We start from the raw sequence: 18,914 nt of genomic DNA, 5'->3' as shown, positions 1-18,914 counted from the left end.
TAGATGCCAAATGTGCAAATGGATTCCCTCAAAGTTTACAAGTCCAAGTCCACATCACAAAAGATTACGGATCACTAACCCCTACCCTATCTTGGAACAAAGATCCAATTGCTTGGACTTAGACAAGCTCATCCTTAGTAATATTATTGCCTTATTATCCATATAGGAATAAGATAAATATATATGTGATCATTTTTTTTTTTAACTCAATGAAGGATAGATTAGTTGTTATTACATGAATTTACAATCAGAAGGTATAAATGTTATCCAAGTTGTTTGGATGCCAAATGTGCAAATGGATTCCCTCAAAGTTTACAGGTCCAAGCCTGCATCACAAAATATTATGGATCACTGATTCCTACCCTATCTTGGGACAAAGATCCACTTGCTTGGACTTAGACAAGTCCCTCTTTCGTAACATCATACTCTTCCTCTCATAGATCAAATATAAATAAGATTTGGAAAATGATTCTATGTTCAATAATAATTAACATAATAATTATTTTTATTATTATTCAAATTATGTCCCATTCTAGAATCACTATTAATTTGTTTTATAATTCATATGAATTTGATATTTCCATTTCTTGTAAAGAAATGATTTAATGCAATAAATACAAATAGGTATCATTTATCATTTTGTATAATTTTTGCACGTACCTTTCGTATGACTTTTGCACGTACCTTTCCTTGATCCTTTACCTCATTTTTGTGGCCAATCTTTGTTTCAATATGCAAATCTTTACTTCTCTACGTCTCTCTTGATTTTGGAGAATGACCATTGCACAACATCTATAAATATTGTATAGTTTACTCTTCAGTATTTTGTTCATTTTCTTCAATTTCAATGCTTCCTAAGAAGTTTGATGATTTTCTCTCTCCATTTCAAGGTTAATGTCACCTTTTTGTGATTGATCTAATTTTTCCCTTCTTCCCAAGTCCACATGAGGAGGCTATCCTTAGTCCTGCAACTTTGACTGGTGAATTCTAACTCGTTACTCGAGACTTGGCCCCTTAGCTATTCTCCTTTGTTGATTGCTCCTTGTTTATGGGGATCAGACTTAGTGCCTCTAAGGGTCTGTTTGTTTCGTGGAAGATGATAGGAATTGGCTTTTTCATAACTTAGATTTGAAATTTTTTGTGTTTGTTTCAAAATTGGCAAATTGGAATTGGAATTCGCAACTTCTAATTTAGCCTCAAAACTAGGTTTTGTGACTTCCTATTAGCAAGTAGGAATTGAGAATCAAAACTTGGTTATGTTTTTTAGGAGTGTAAAAACAATAGATTGGACTAATTTTTGGAGTCTCCCTTCAACTCCAAGCTTATGCATAAAAAAGTGTCTTCACACTCATCTTTCGATTGAAACAAACGATTTGAGTAAAATCCCAAAAATAGGACTTAAGATTTGCAAAACCTTGATTTGGCTAAATCGAAGTTTAGAGAAATCTTGATTTTGGCAATTCCACCAACCAAACAGACCCTTATTGATTAGTTTTCATTCATTCATTCACTCTTTGTAATGATATTAGATTCGATGCACACAATACATGGCTAGACAATTCTTTTTGTAATTAATGCCGATAGGCATTTTACAATGGCAGAATGGGAGAGTGGATGGTGTGAGCGTGTTAATGTTAACTTTTATTCTTCTAGGTTAAAGTTGCAAGCCATCTACATGTCAAAAGTTTAAATTTTATTTTAAATTATATACTTTTAAAAATAATTTAATAAATATCACATAAAATATTTGTTTAAATTATAATATTTGGCAATATAAATCATCCATTTTTTAAGAAATTAAAATTAAAAACTTAGTAAAAACCTAAATAAATGAAGATAAAGAAAATATAAATAATTTTAAATGTAGTAAATTAAATTATAATTATTCTGTAGTGGATATCTATCGGTATTTCTTTACATAGATTTATTTAAGATATCTATACTAGTTTATTATTGACTTCTTAGTTGGACATTGCTCGTTTATGAGGATTCTCCTTACATGTTGATTCTTCCAAAGTTTTTGTCCAACCATAGAAACACTACGTGATTTGCATAGTATAAAGGTATGCTCGTTAACCAATGAGGATTTGGGCAATTATCCTTCCCGAGTTTTGTATTTGCTTATATGTCTCTATTTCGTGGTAATGTAGTTTGATCTGTAATGATGTTGACTGTATGTTAAGATGGTAATCTGATTCAATGTATGTTGTCACATGTACAATTAGTCTGTCTATTTCCTTCTATCCAATAGTCAATACAAATTTGGAAGGATCTTATTTAATTTCCCTTCTTTTTCTCTATCTAAATTCCATGTGATATATGTGGTGGTTTTTTTTTTTTTTTGTTGTGTAATGTTCCTCCCTGTATGCTGTAATGTCAGTAGATGATTCATTTTTTTTTCCTTGTCTCTTCACAGGGATCTATTTCGTTTGTATGATGCCCGAGCAACATTTACGTTCCAATAATTCCATTGCCATTTACCAAAAACACCAAAACTGAATATAATAAAAGCCAGACTTGTGTTCTCTTTTCTTGGAGTAGTAGTTTTGTGCTCCATCAAATATAGGGTGCAGTGATGAATATTCTGGATTTTTATGCTCATCTCCCAACCTGTAAATCTTTTGTTCATTAATTTAGGCGACACTTTGTTGTGATGCCTACTCGGAGGCTTATCCACGTATAAACCATGTAAATAATTTTTCCTTTCTTCCGTTTACCATCTGTTACACATTATTATTGGATGCGACTATCCTTCTTATAGGTTGTATCATTGACTAAATTTCAAACAATCGAAAAGACAATGAAATTTTCAGCATTTGATCTTTATGATCTTTATATTTTGTGATCGAAAACAACAAAATTTTTGAAAAAAATTCAAATCTGAACATATTTGAGTTTCTTTTATCTTTGATGCATTTTGTCTCGAGATTAGCCAGCACCTTATTATTAAGCAACTTTCTTACTCCTCTATGAATTCCCTTCTTTGTCACTTGTTGCTTAACAAATATTTATATTTTTCCTTTATATACAACTTTCGTTGTGGCACAATGCTCTCTGTTATAGCTGTGATTGTATTGCAAAAATCTTCGTTTTTACAGTTATTCTGTTTTTTTAATACACTTTGGGCATTTTTTTCACAATGCAATGAATGATGAATCAACAATTCTATTTCCTATGTAATCTTTGTAAGGAGTTACTCCTATGCTAACCCACAAATCTGTTAGAAAGCGTTAATTTCTTCATGTACCGTTGTAACTGAGAGTTTACTGCATCCACCGATTAAGTCAATCCAAAATTAGGAGCTTTAGATCGCATGAATAAAGAAGACTTCACTGTCAAAATGATAATGCAGAAGTAAGTTCAGACACAATTTCAATCCATAAAATAAGAAGAATCACTTTCCAATTTAGTGGCAAGTTGAAGTTAGGATTTTAGACTTTAGTGTGAATGAAATTAGGAAATTTCATTGTCTGTCATGCTTGACTTAATATAGTGTGAATGGAATTAGGAAATTTCATTGTCTGTCATGCTTGACCAGGCCTGGAATTTGATGGTCGTATTGGCCGTTTTTGCACTTTTTAACCCAAGTTAAAAAATTTTAAGACCGTATGGTTTGATAGGCTAATTTTTTAAAGAACCGTCAATATGACAAGTAAATCTATTACTAAACCGTCAATATTTGTTATAGGTAATTTAGTATTATATTTAATATTATACATAAATGTGATTTCATAATCTGTATAATATATATGTATGACAAATATATTATTTTATATTATAGATGTTTCTATTTTGGTGAATACGTATTTATATTAATTTAGAATCTTATTGAAATACAATATAATAAACTTTAAAATTTATTTTTAAAACTATAAAATTTAAAAATCTCTTAAAGTAACATACATAAATTTAGAAACTTGCTTCTTTTATGAGATTGTATATAGTACTAATTTATAATTAAAAGTTATTCATAGAGATTTTTGCATATATTACTAATTAATATTATTATTTTCTAATTTATAGAATATTTAAAGTTAAAATGAAAATTGACAACCAATTTTTTTATCAAAACGTAGAATGAAAGGCATGAAATTTTTTTAGCCGTCATAGAAAAATCATATGATAGGCAGGGGTGACTGTCAAATTCTAGGCCTGTGTTTGACTTAATATATTCTCCGCTAGTCTTGGTAATAGTTAGGATTCGTGAAGTTTAGTTTAATATGTCATTCATGCATGAGAATATGCAAAAAAATCTACTAGTGGTGGTTTGAGGATTTTTTTAGTTAGGATTCATGAAGCTTAGTTTAATATGTCATTCGTGCATGAGAATATGCGAAAACATCTACTAGTGGTGGTTTGAGGATCTTTTTAAATAAAGACAATGTAATTCAATTGTTTTTAATAATCAATGAATACAAATTCTGCCCAAGATTTCTTTTATCAATTTGTTGTAGCAATTGTGTTTGTGATTCTTTAGTTCTGTGATATATGATATATGCTATAGCAACATATATAGATCTAATAGTTTCTAGTTTATCTTGAAGATCCTTTTATTCTATCAAAGTGGTATCAGAGCTAACATTTGTTGCGAAGTTGAATCAAGTTAATTGAAGGAGGAAGCTGAAGTTGAAATTGGAGAATTACGTCTGAAGACATGACAATGATCAACAATTCATCACAACCTCGAATTCCAATATTTAATGGTAAGAATAATGATGTTTGGTCCATAAAGATGAAGACTTTATTTTGTTCTCAAGATCTTTGGGATTTAGTTGAGAAGGGTTTCATAGAATCAAAGGATCATGCAGCATACCAGGTGTTGTCACAATAAGAAAAATATTTGTTGAAGGATAAGGAGAAGAATGATTCAAAGGCATTATTTTTCATTCAACAATCAATGGATGAGGCATTATTTTCAAGAGTTTCTCGAGCAACCAAATAAAAACAAGCATGGGATGCCTTAAAAATTGCTTATCAAGGTACAACAAAGGTGAACATAGCAAGATTACAAATATTAAGGAGAAAGTTTGAAAGTCTTAATATGACTGTATCAGACAATGTCGATAATTTCTTTATTGAAGTAACCAATATTTTTAACCGATTGGGAACCCAAGGGGAATATATTACTGATCAAAAGGTGGTTGAAAAGGTGCCTAGAAGTTTACTTAGTAAGTTTGATTCAATTGTAGCTACTATTGAAGAATCAAAAGATCTATCCCAATTATCTGTGGATGAACTAATGGGTTCCTTGTTATCTCATGAGTCTAGAGTTAATAGAAATAACAATTCATCTTTTGAGAATGCTTTCAGAGCTCAGACTTCATCAAGAGGAAGATGAAGATCAAATTTCAAAGGAAGAGGAAGAGGTAGAGTTGGACAAGTAAATACAGATCTAGGAGGAAGGACAAATCAACCTAATCAAAGTTTTAATAATAGAGGACGATGTAGAAACCAACAACCATCAAGGTTTGATAAATCTAATAACCAGTGCTATTATCATAAGAGGTATGGTCATTTGGCTAATGAATGCAAGAAAAAACAAGTGGATTTAGATAGTCATGGTGAAAATTATTCAAATGTATTTAAGAGTAATTCAGGCAGTTTATTTATAACATGCAATGTGGCACAATAAAGTTCTAAGGATGTATGGTTTTTAGATAGTGGCTATAGTAACCACATGACAAGAAATATAGAATTATTTTCTAATTTGGATGATTCTATCAATTCTGAAGTAAAAATGGGAAATAATAGCATAGTTCTTGTAATGGGAAAAGGTATTATTAATGTATTGGCAAAAAATGGAGAAAATATATTTATTCCTGATGTTTACTATGTGCTTGCACTAATGCAGAATCTTATGAGTATTGGTCAATTAGCTAAAAATGGGCATAAATTTATTTTTAAGGATAATACATGCACACTCTTGGATGGGAATTCTAGAGACAAGTTGACTGCTAAAGTTAAGTTGACCAGGAACAAGATGTATCCTCTTCAAATCCATTGTATTTAAGGAATGATAGATTCTAACTTCAAGGCAGAAGCCCTAGACCAAACATGGTTGTGGCATTTGAGGTATGAAAACCTTCATTTTGATGGCTTGAGTTTATTACAGAAGAAAAATATGGTTAAAGTTTTGCCTCCTATTACAGTGCCTGCTAATTCTTGTGAAAGTTGTATAATGGAAAAACAACACAGAGAAAGTTTTCCTGTAGGAAGTTCTATTAGAGCAAGATATCTTTTGGAGTTGATTCATACTGACATATGTGGTCCTATGCAAACTCCATCTTTGGGAGGAAGTTTATATTTTTGACATTTATTGATGATTTCAGCAAAAAAACCTAGATCTATTTTCTGAAGGAAAAATTTGAGGCTTTTAATAAGTTTAAGGAATTCAAATTTGTTGATCTCACATTGGTTTTGACAATTGAGTGTCAACACACTTAAGTCATTTACTTAGTTCACATCGAACTAGTAAATTCATGTCGAGTATAATATGTAAATAAAAGAACACGTTGAGTCGCAATGAGTGCTGAGTAACTCAAGTGTCGAGCAAATAGACCATGCCAAGTGATTCAGGTGTTGAGTAAATAGTTGATGTTGAGCAGTTCAAGTGTCGAGTCAGGAACAAAATTATAGTATGTGTCGAGCATTAGCAACTTCAAGTGCTGAGTAACACATATTTGACATATTTGTTTGTAACTACACAAACAACTATGTGAACCATTTTCAAGCTGACATAAGGTTATATTTTGATTCTTTAAAGATAAGGACAAATCTATTTGTAGAATCCCTATGATTTGAAAGCAACCAATCAAAAAATAGGAAGGATTAAGTGGCAATAAAAATGAATCTCAACCATAGATTCATACCTAACCCTAAGCCACCAAAGTTTTTATAAGGAAGACGAAGCCCCAACAATAATTTGTTCAATTGAGAGTGTGAAAGAGATCATGTTACAAAAGGTAACAAGGGGTATATGATTGAATTTGTGTCATGCCCTAATTTTAACAAGACAAAACACAACAAACAATATTTTTTTTGAAAGGTGAGCTAAAGATAATATGTATAGATCTATACTTAATTAGCCTTGAGGATGTTGTTGTTTGAGTATGTATTCCTAATTGGTGTCACGAACATACATCTCGATTAGTTTGGTACTCTACTTTCCCTCCATATTGGGGAGGCCTATTAAAGAAATTTTTTGAGGTAAGCATTGTTTGGTCTACTAGGGTTCAAGTTATAGCATATTTGGTAGATACCCTTATCTAACTCTAATATCCTTAAACCACTTTATCTTACCTAACAGAATTGTAGCACTTACCTATTTTTCTCTCTTTACCTTGTCCCACCCTGGCATTATATTTCAAATACATGGCCATTGGCAAAGGTTATGAAATTAGTATGACATTGACTTGTAATGAATTTGTATGTAGGTATTCCGATTATTAGTGTATAGGAACAACATATTATTCAATTGTAAAGTTATAAATTACTTGTTTACTTAAGCATGTGAAAAGATGGTGTGATGTGTTGATTGACATCCAGACGATAACTTCTACTAAAACTTGATTTGTCTTTGATATTTTGCTATTAATTTATCCCCACATCAAGATATGTATATACTAATCATTCTATCTTACCCTTTTCTCCATCCTATATTTCAATTTATTTCATTTATTATACTAGAAATATTTTGAGTTATAAGGTTCTAGCTATATACCAACATGTCGATTTAACAAATTGAGTTGTATGATAAAATTAAATAATTTAATTCAACTACTCTATTACCACTAACTAACATCTTTAATCCTACCTTTATCTAAATACATTGCCACTTACTACTTCTCCTTAACCAGCACTTCTTCCCACCTTACTAATACATGACTCTATGTAATGTTAAGACTCCAAATTTACTAATCAACCCATTTAATTCAATATTCTACTCCTAAATCATTAGTGCATTTCATGGTAAAGGACATTATATGAAATAAAAATTATTTCCTAAGTACTAATAACCTCTTACCACAAATTCTTATTGTTGTTATATATTCTCCTTATGTATCCACATCTTTTGAACATCCTAATCATATCTCAAAATATAATAAATTTTATGACTTCATTAGTATGGAACCACCGCTAGCTTTCTTTTCATTCACTTTCAATTATATTAACTAACTTACAAGTTCATTTCAATTCAAACAAACTTTCTACAAATTTTCTCATGGAAGGGTAGCTTGAATTTTAAAATAAGACTATATTTATGGACTCTAAATGTATAGATTATAATTCATTGTCAAGCATATTTACAAATAGAATCAAAAGAATATATAGTATTTAATTTATATATATACATATATTAAGAACATATGATAATGTTGTTACTAAACATATATTTGCAATAACTAACACTTACTTAACTACAATCTATCCTTAACCTTTCACCTATTCCTAACTTTCTAACCATCCCATCCACTCACTACCACAAATGATCTTACCCCTATACATTAATGGAAATCCCATTTTTTTTTAAAAACACTCTTTACACATAACATAAAATATCCAAAAAACAAATAAAAACTAATTTTTACTGCCTACTACTATATTGCCTACCCCACTAACTACATTACTCCCCTAATATTACTTTATTACCCCCCTAACCTAAGGAGTGAAATGAAGGGTTTCCTGACATATGTCAGACCAAGTTTGAATTTGTTGCATTATATCATGAGACCATAAAGTCATGAAACGCCTAGGGAGTGGGGGCCAAGTTTAAAGACATTTACTCTTACATAGAACTAGGTACTAGGTTTAAGTCCTTAAGTCTTGTTTAAAATAAAAAAACATTTTGAGCATGTGGGTACTTTCCCATCTAGTTTAGGTAATATTATTTTTTAAGATATTTTATTTGGTAAATACCATATATATTAATATAATTGCTACACACATTTCTCATATATATATATATATATATATATATATATATATATATATATATATATATATATATATATATATATATATTGTAGGTTGTGACATTCAGTCACATGACTGACATTGACATAATATACTTTCAAATCTTATATTTTAAACCCTATTTGATGTGTCCATTTAGTTGACAGGACATGGTACTTGAGTTAATAATATGAATATTTTATTGTTTGTAATTGGGGAGAGGAGTTATTTTCTTTCCCCATATAGGGTAAGTGCACCAAGTTGTGGTGCCAAAAGGGTGGCATAAGTGGACATCTTTTTTCTGAAATTAGCAATTTCTAAACTTCAACAAGAATTTGAAGATAGTTACGCTCAAAATTTTAAGATATGACAAAAACAAAAGTAGTAGCCCTTTGAATCTAGTTTCTAAACTACTAATTTTTTTTTCAAAATGGTTTAGTTTTAGGACCTCAAAAAAGGGGGCCACAAAAAGTGGTACTGTTGATTCCAAAAAAACATAACACAGTACAAAGTGTGGCCCCCCTAAAATTTTAACTTTTAAAAAAAATTCTTTAATCACTCTGGTCAAAAGTTACCTAACACTATGTAGTTTATCCCAAAAATTTTGGGTAATTTTATAATGTGTATTTTTTTAATGAATTTTTTAATTAGACACATCCCAAAAACATGAAATATTTGTGTGCTCCCCCTAAAAATGATTGAAAATTAATCTAAAATCAAAACTTCTTTTTTTCAAAGTGTTTAAAATGGATTCTAGTTTCTAAAAAATAAAGTTGTTGCAAAATTTGATGAACAAGCTAAAATCTACAACACAATTAATACATGTTGGTTATTGACAAAAAATGGACATACATTCAAAAGAAATTATAGTTGAAAGGCTTGAAATAGTTCAAATAAAAAATAAATTATATGGTTATATAGCTAACATAAAGACCTACAATGTCATGTAACCTAATTTTATCGATGCTCAACCACGAGGAAACTTGAAGGAGAGCACACAAGAAAAATCAATCATTTTTTGTATGTTTGCAGCAAAACACATCTCAGACTAGTTTACAGACTCCAAACCTTTGGGTTGGATCCCCAAGGAAAAACCAAGCCTTAGGCTTGGTAGAGTGCAAAGCTTTAAATAGCGCGTGTGCCCTATAGCATGCACATGCTATTTAAAGCTTTTTACAAATTGAGTCTTAATAGCGTGTGTGTGATTTAGTGCACATGTACTATTAAGACCTAAATAGTGCATATAGAGGGAAAGAGAGAGGTAAAGTGAGAGTGAGAGAGAGAGATAGAGAGAGGAGGGGGGGATGGGTGTGTGTGAGAGAGAGAGAGAGAGTAGGTGATGGGAGAGGGGGGAGAGAGGAAGTGTATGAGAGAGAGAGTAGGGGTGGTAGAGAGAGTTCGAGATGGGAGAGAGAGATTGAGAGTAGGGGATGGGAGAGAGTAGCAGTGGCAGAGAGAGAGTATGGGATGGGAGAGAGAGATTGAGAGTAGGGGATGGGAGAGAGAGGAAGTGTAACAAAGAGATTAGGGGTGGCAGAGAGAGTATGGGATGGGAGAGAGAGATTGAGAGTAAGAGATGGGAGAGGGAGAGGGAGAGAGATAGTAGGCATTGGGAGAGGGAGTGGGAGAGGGAGAGTGAGAGAGAGAGAGAGAGAGAAGGAGGAGGAGGCTAGGATTGTGTGTGTGAGAGAGAGTAGGGCATGAGAGAGAGTGTGAGAGTGTGAGAGAGAGTAGGGGTAGCGGAGAGAGAAAGTAGGGGATGGGAGAGGGGAGAGAGAGAGTAGGGGATGGGAGAGAGAGAAAGTGTGAGAGAGAGAGTAGGGGTGGCACAGAGAGAGTACAGGATGGGAGAGAGAGATTGAGAGTAAGGGATGGGGGGAGAGAGAGATGGAGTAGGCAGTGGAGAGGGAGTGTGAGAGGGAGAGCGAGAGAGAGGGAGAGAGAGGAGGAGGATGGGAGTGTGTGAGAGAGAGAGAGTAGGGGATGGGAGAGGACAGAGAGAGGGGGATGGGAGTGTGTATGTGTATGAAAGAGAGAGAGTAGGGGATGGGAGAGTGTAATGTCCCCTTTTGGGACATTAGGGTTTATATCCTTACTGTAAATATATTTTTTTCTTTTTGCTCTTAGATTTTGGATCATTCCTCTTTTTTTCTCTTTATATTTTTCCTTTTGACTTGTATAAATTTTATAACAGTTCGTATGATATCCCTTCTAGCATTCGATATTCTATATTTATATGTATATTTCAAATAGTCATGTCCTTTCATTAATATTAATTATATTAATAGCTTAGTTATGTTACATATTAATTATATTAAATCATATATTCATACTAATAAGTTTTAATTATTTCATAAAATATATTATATTATATTAATAAGCATAATATAACATATATTATTTATATTAATAAACTTTATTATGTTACTTAATAATTATACCATATATTATTATTTTAATAATATATCAACTATTATATTATATTAATAATAATATAATTATATTAATTTATAAGGTTAGTTATAATAATGTCATAAAGAACATTATTTTAATACGTCAAGTATATTTTATTATATTGTAATACATTTACTAATATAGTATTTTTATATTAAGATATATCTTAATTATAATATGTTATATATATGATATTATAATATAATATCATTATTAGTATACCTATTTGAATTATAATCTAAAATGGGGACATCACAAAGAGGGGAGAAAGAGAGTAGCCTGAGAGAGAGTAGCTTGAGAGAGAGAGTATGCGGTGGGAGAGGGAGTGGGAGAGGGAGAGAGAGAGGGGGGATGGGAGTGTGTGTAAGAGAGAGAGTAGGGCATGAGAGAGAGCGAGAGAGAGAGAGTAGGGGTGGCAGAGAGAGATTAGGGGATGGGAGAGAGAGAGTAGGGGATGGGAGAGAGAGAGAGAGGGGGGATGGGAGTGTGTGTGAGAGATCTAGAGAGTAGGGGATGGGAGAGGAGAGAGAGGGGGGATGGGAGTGTGTGTGTGAAAGAGAGAGAGTAGGGGATGAGAGAGAGAGAGAGAGTGAGAGAGAGAGAGAGAGAGAGAGAGAGAGAGAGAGAGAGAGAGAGAGCAAGTAGTGGGAGAGGGGCTGGGAGAGGGAGAGAGAGGGGGGGATGGGAGTGTGTAAAAGAGAGTGAGTAGGGGATGGGAGAGAGAGTAGGGGTGCCAAAGAGAGTACAAGATGGAAGAGAGAGTGAGAGTAGGGGATGGGAGAGAGTGTGAGAGTGAGAGAGAGAGAGAGAGAGAGTAGGGCGTGGCAGAGAGAGTAGGGGATGGGAGAGAGAGAGAGAGAGAGAGTGAGAGTAAGGGATGGGAAAGAGAGAGAGTAGGTGGTGAGAGAGGGAATGGGAGAGGGAGAGTGAGAGAGAGAGGAGGATGAGAGTGTGTAAGTGAGAGAGAGGGTAGGGGATGAGAGAGGAGAGAGAGAGGGGGGATGGGAGTGTGTGTGAAAGAGAGAGAGCAGGGGATGGGAGAGGGGGAGAGAGAGTAGCTCGAGATAGAGTAGGGGATGGGAGAGAGAGTAAGTGGTGGGAGAGGGAGTGGGAGAAGGAGAGAGAGAGGGGGATGGGAATGTGTGTAAGAGAGAGAGAGTAGGGGATGGGAGAGAGTGTGAGAGCCTGAGAGAGTAGGGGGTGGCAGAGAGAGAGTAGAGAGGGAGAGAGTGAGAGTGAGAGAGAGAGAGAAAGAGTAGGCGGTGAGAGAGGGAGAGCGAGTGAGAGAGAGAGTAGGGGATGGGAGAGGAGAGGAGACAAAGAGAGAAAGAGAGGGTGGATGGGTGTGTGTGTGTGTGTGAAAGAGAGAGAGTAGGGGATGAAAGAGAGAGAGAGAGTAGGCAACGAGAGAGGGAGTGGGAGAGGGACAGAGAGGGGGGATGGGAGTGTGTGTAAGAGAAAGAGTAGGGGATGGGAGAGAGAGTGAGAGTAGGGGATGGGAGGGAGAGAGTGAGAGAGAGATGGTAGGTGGTGGGAGAGGGAGCGGGAGAGGGAGAGAGAGAGAGGGGGGATGGGAGTGTGTGTGAGAGATCTAGAGAGTAGGGGATGGGAGAGGGTGGAGAGAGAGAGAGAGAGAGAGAGAGAGAGAGAGAGAGAGAGAGAGAGAGAGTAGGGGATGGGAGAGAGAGAGAGTAGGCAGTGGGAGAGGGAGAGAGAGGGGAGATGGGAATGTGTGTAAGAGAGAGAGTAGGGGATGGGAGAGACTGTGAGAGTGTGTGAGAGAGTAGGGGGTGCCAGAGAGAGAGTATGAAATGGGAGAGAGAGTGAGAGTAGGGGATGGGAGAGTGTGTGAGAGAGAATAGGGGAATCAGAGAGAGAGAAGGGGATGGGAGAGAGAGAGAGTGAGAGTAGGGGATGGGAGAGAAAGAGTAGAGAGAGAGAGAGAGAGAGAGAGAGAGAGAGAGATAGTAGGCAGTGGGAGAGGGAGTGGGAGAGGGAGAGAGGGGGGGATGGGAGTGTGTGTGAGAGATCTAGAGAGTAGGGGATGGGAGAGGAGAGGGGGGGATGGGAGTGTGTGTGTGTGTGTGAAAGAGAGAGAGTAGGGGATGGGAGAGGGGAGAGAGAGAGTAGCTTGAGAGAGAGAGAGTAGCTTGAGAGAGAGAGAGTAGCTTGAGAGAGAGAGAGAGAGATAGAGAGAGTAAGCGGTAAGAGAGGGAGTGGGAGAGAGAGAGTGAGAGAGAGAGGAGAATGAGAGTGTGTGAGTGTGAGAGAGAGTAGGGGATGGGGGAGGGGGGAGATAGAGAGTAGGGGATGGGAGAGAGAGAGAGTAGGTGGTGGGAGAGGGAGAGAGAGGGGGGACTGGAGTGTGTGTAAGAGAGAGAGAGTAGGGGATGGGAGAGAGAGAGAGAGTAGGCAGTAGGAGAGGGAGAGCGAGAGAGAGTAGGAGATGGGATAGGAGAGAGAGAGTAGGGGATGGGACATGGGAGAGAGAGTAGGGTATGGGAGAGGGGAGAGAGAGAGTAGGGGATGAGAGAGAAGAGAGAGTGAGAGAGAGTAGGGGATGGGAGAGAGAGAGTGAGAGAGAGTAGGAAGTGGGAGAGGGAGTAGGAGAGGGAGAGCAAGAGAGAGTAGGGGATGGGAGAGGGGAGAGAGCGAGAGAGAGTAGGGGATGGGAGAGGAGAGAGAGAGAGAGAGTAGGGGATGGGAGAGAGAGTAGGTGGTGGGAGAGGGAGAGAGTGGGGGATGGGAGTGAGAGAGAGAGAGAGTAGGGGATGGGAGAGGAGAGAGGGAGAGAGAGATTAAGGGATTAGAGAGAGAGTAGGCGGTGGGAGAGGGAGAGCAAGAGAGAGGGGGGAATGGGAGTGTGAGAGAGAGAAATTATGGAATGGGAGAGGAGAGAGGGTGAGAGAGAGTAGGGGATGGGAGAGAGAGAGTAGGTGGTGGGAGAGGGAGTATGAGAGGGAGAGCAAGAGAGAGTAAGAGATAGGAGAGGAGAGAGAGCGAGAGAGAGAGTAGGGAATGGGAGAGGAGAGAGGGTGAGAGAGAGAGTAGGGGATGGGAGAGAGAGAGTAGGTGGTGGGAGAGGGAGAGAGAGAGAGAGTAGAGGATGGGAGAGGAAAGAGAGAGAGTAGGGGATGGGAGAGGAGAGAAAGAGCGAGAGAGAGTAGGAGATGGGAGAGGGGAGAGAGTGAGAGAGAGTAGGGGATGGGAGAGAGAGTAGGAATTGGGAGAGGGAGTAGGAGAGGGAGAGTGAGAGAGAGTAGGGGATGGGAGAGGAGAGAGGGTGAGAGAGAGTATGGGATGGGAGAGAGAGAGTAGGTGGTGGGAGAGGGAGTATGAGAGGGAGAGCGAGAGAGAGTAAGAGATAGGAGAGGAGAGAGAGCGAGAGAGAGTAGGGAATGGGAGAGGAGAGAGGGTGAGAGAGAGAGTAGGGGATGGGAGAGAGAGAGTAGGTGGTGGGAGAGGGAGAGAGAGAGAGTAGAGGATGGGAGAGGAAAGAGAGAGAGTAGGGGATGGGAGAGGAGAGAGAGAGCGAGAGAGAGTAGGGGATGGGAGAGGGGAGAGAGTGAGAGAGAGTAGGGGATGGGAGAGAGAGTAGGCATTGGGAGAGGGAGTAGGAGAGGGAGAGTGAGAGAGAGTAGGGTATGGGAGAGGAAAGAGAGTGAGAGAGAGTATGGGATGGGAGAGGAGAGAGAACGAGAGAGAGTAGGGCATGGGAGAAGAGAGAGAGTAGGGGATGGGAGAGGAGAGATAGTAGGGGATGGGGGATGGTGGGATAGGGAGAGATTATTTTTCACATAGTGCATACACACTATAGTATGTATGCGCTTTATATTGCATATGGGATATAGTGTGTACGCACTATAAGAAAACACCAAAAAATGGTCATAAAGAAAGTTTGGGTCCTTGCTGATCCATATTTTGCTTTTTGTCTATTGTGTATTCTATTGTTTTGATAGAAAACATGTTTTCAAGCTATTGGAAGTTAACAAACTCTATTTGAAGGCTTTTTAAACATTCTTTCATTTTATTTGAAGCTAGCGAACACCAAATTCAATCATTGGATGTGCTATTTGAAGGCTTTTTTAATATTCTTTCTATAGAAAAGGTTAACATAGTCCTTTTAAAATATTCTTTGTTGTTATATAGAGACACATTGGATTATAATTTGACATGTTGTTTAATATATAGTGAATCCATTGAAATTTGTATGTTTGAATGAATTGTTATTTGGACATGGTTAGAAATTTGGCAAGTTGTTTAATATATATTGTGTATTCATTGAAATAACTGTATTTTTTATATGTATTTGAATGATTTGTAATTTACAAATTGTAAGTAATTTAGATGTTTGAATAATTTGACATATAGAGATCATCATCATGCCAAGGAAAAAACCAAAAACACAAACAAATGAAGAGATGGAGAGAGATTTGGCAATTAAAAGAGATAAAATGAAACTACTATGTGAACAAAGAAAATTGCAAAGCAATAATGAAGAATTGACTTTCGAAGAGGAACAAGAACCACCAATACAAAGAAACAAAGAGGAAGAATTGGAAAGACAAAGAGAATGAATGAGACTATTACGCTCAAGAAGACAATTGAATTATGAAGCTACACCATCTTGCAATGTTGGAGTCATATCATCCTCTCATGTTGAAGAGACACTAATTTGTAAATCTGACAATGTACACACTCCATCATGTCATGTTGAAGGCACAACATCAACATATCAAGTAGGTGATATTCCATATTTTGCATCTTATTGCCAAGGCACATCATCTTTGGTTCAAGGTATGTAAAACACTCAACCTTATGTTGATGTTCAAAATGCTGAGGGAATGGAAGAGATTATAACACCTTCTAGAATTCATTTTAGAAGACCAAAATATTTGATTAATATTGATACTAACATTTTGAAATCAATGCTTGACAAGATTAGCAAGCATACTTGTCAAAGAAAAGTTAATCATATGTGGAGATTATTCTTTGAAAAATTAAATATTACAGGTCAATGCCAATTATTTGTTGAAATGATGAGGAATTTGAAATTTAGGCCTATCATGAAGATTCTTGGGCTAAAAATGATGGACGATTCAAATGGAAAAAAATATTGTAAAGAATCTAATGAGTGCTTATGACAAAGTGGATTCTAAAGCATGCATCAAATATAGTAATATCACAAGACGAGTACTTACATCAACAATAGTAAGTACCCAAATGAAGAAAGCTTGACTCATGAGAAAGACAAAAAATATTGAAAATTGGTAGAGGTACTCTAAGGAGAGCCATGCTAAGGCATGAGAGATTGGAAGATCCAACAAAAAATGAGTTATGACATTTAGCGGTAGACTACCGCAAAAGGATAAAGAAATTAGTGAAGCTTTGAAATCATTGATTGAAGATTTTTGGAAAAATAACACACATTTTTCCCCTAATCAAAGAGATGTTGTAAGGAGGATTGGTAGCCAAAATCGTGATCCACATGCAAAACATTTTTTGGACTCAACTCAAACACAATTTTTTGCAAAATTTATTGTTATGTATCCTTAAATTTGAATAAGTCAAAGATTTTTTGAGATGAGTAAACCTTTTTAAGTGAAGATAAATCACACATGCACAACTTCTTGTTGTAGGACACATATTGAATTTTCTAACCATTTTGATGTTTTTAGGCATATATGTGTGTTTTTGTATTCTAAATTTGTTTTGCAAGATTGTGACATGAATGAGCCACCAAGATCTTCAAGAGAATTCATATCCAACATTTTATGTGAAATAGGGGATGGCCAACAATTTTACAAGACATCATGCTTGGATCGTAAATTCTTATTTTGTAGTTCTTTGCAACTTTTATCAACTTGTAAACATATGGATAGTACACATGCAATTGGAAATGAAATAGTAGATTAGAGAAAATATAAGATAGTGACATATGCTCTAAAAGATGGCAAACATGGTAAAATATGTGATTTAGTCATTGAAAAGATTCCAGTGTATGAGTGCATGAAGATTTTTCGAGAAAAGATTATTTACCAGTATGCAAGGCATACACATAGGCCTCGATGATTGGATTTGCAATTCAAGTTGTGCAAGGATATGTTTCCACTGGATACCATTGTTTCTATTGTACACTTCGTAGAGAACTACACACTACAACCACAAAATGAGGTGCAAGCAAAGAATTATACTTCTCAATAGGTTTCCATATTTGTTCACATAACATTCATGCATTCACCTACAAGTACAAAGGATGATAGGAAGATTTTGAGGGAGTACCATTTTTACAGCAACGATGATCGATCACATTCTACAAACTTTGTACATGGTTATTTTCAACTATTTTATGGAGATTTGGCTAACAGGGGCATACCATACATCAGCACATTATTTGGTCAGACAATTGCGCATATCAATTCAAGAATGCACATATGTTCTATTGGTTGAGCAGGATGCACAGGTTGTATAGATATGTGGAATTTCATAGAGGTTGGTCATGGAAAGGGAGAGCACGATGGTGCAGGCACATGCATCAAAAGAGCCTTAGCTCGTGAAGAACTAAAGTAAAAAGATGGAGCAATATTGATAGATGCAAAATATATTATCCAGTGGTGTAATGCTAAAATGGGTCCAGGTAAGGAAGCTGAGTCTATGGCTCATAAATTTTTTTGGTTGATAGATAATACTAACATTGAACCATATGAGGATTGTTGCACACTAACATGATCAAGTGAGTTGCACTCTTTTAAAAGCTTTGATGCAGGTTCATGGAGTATCCACACATGAAAAATGGCATGCTATTGTCCATCATGTGCAGAGGAAAATTGGGATGACTGTGAGTCGACTGAATGGGTGGACAAATGGGATATACAGGTTTTGGACCCAATTGACACCTATCATCCCCCATAAGCACTAGAAATGGTAAAGATGGATTTGTCTATTGACTTTGACCGCTTGTCTGATCTAGTGCAACCTGGTAATATATATATTTATATATCTTTGTACTTTCAATATGTAACTTTATAACTTTTACCTAAGTATTTTCTAAATTAACGACCACATTTTGTGCATTTATCACTGCAGGCCATGTTTTTTTTGTTATTGCACCTGAAGACAATGAAGAAGGGACTGATTATTATTTATGTCATTGTGTCCAAGCCAAACAAAAATTGGATCACTCAATTATAGATGGTGAAGGTTTAGAGTACCATATTGGTGTGGTGGTTGTAACCGATACATGGCTTAAACGATATTCTATGAAGAACCCTAACTTGTGGTTATTTGAGGATTGGCAAACAAAGAGGAAGATTCTTCATTATTTGAACCTTTTTGTCACATCAAATGTCCACTTGATAAAATATGGTAGAAAACCACATAATAAGACTCTTTGGAAAGTTCGTGAGTCAGACCACGAGGTAGTACTTGAGACATTAAAATGTAGAGCAAATCTAGTTGGTTCATTAGATTGAATAGGGAGAGAGGGAGAAAGAGCAATGCAGGGTCAC

This window comes from Cupressus sempervirens, chromosome 2, assembly GCF_028749045.1.
Source record: "Cupressus sempervirens isolate cs-2001-9-10 chromosome 2, ASM2874904v1, whole genome shotgun sequence".
In the NCBI taxonomy this organism is placed as follows: Eukaryota; Viridiplantae; Streptophyta; class Pinopsida; order Cupressales; family Cupressaceae; genus Cupressus; species Cupressus sempervirens.
This window is presented reverse-complemented; position numbering follows the sequence as displayed.